A 478-nucleotide genomic window follows, 5' to 3' on the forward strand; every position below is an offset into this window, starting at 1 on the left:
CTCATTTAGTAAATTTTGTTTTCCAAAATACTAACTAAGAGTTTATTGAGAGGGAAAATCTGATCAGACAAGATTAGAAAGTGCCCATATGAGCAAGACATTCCAAACTTTTGAGTCTTGTCAACGGTATTTATGCTTTGAATATGCATAACCCTCTTTTTAGCCAAAAAAATGGTTTTCCCTGTTGTTTAATAATTCCTTTCGCATTTTGCAGTCCGCTTAAAATGTGTATACTTTTCTTTTTATAGGGATATAAACGCCTCATAACTAAAACCTTTACTGATTGTTTTTTACATTATTGTGCACTTCCATAGAATAATTCTGTCAAGATTTTCCCACTTCACAACTTTTCTCGGGAAAGATGACCTAATCGCGTGGGTTCTTTAAAAATCACATTCGCTACACCTGGGAAAGACACATCACCAGTCTCATACTACCAAGGTAAAAGGTTAAGCAAAAGGCAATATAAGTGCAAATC

This window comes from Penaeus monodon, chromosome 15 (genome assembly GCF_015228065.2).
Source record: "Penaeus monodon isolate SGIC_2016 chromosome 15, NSTDA_Pmon_1, whole genome shotgun sequence".
In the NCBI taxonomy this organism is placed as follows: domain Eukaryota; kingdom Metazoa; phylum Arthropoda; class Malacostraca; order Decapoda; family Penaeidae; genus Penaeus; species Penaeus monodon.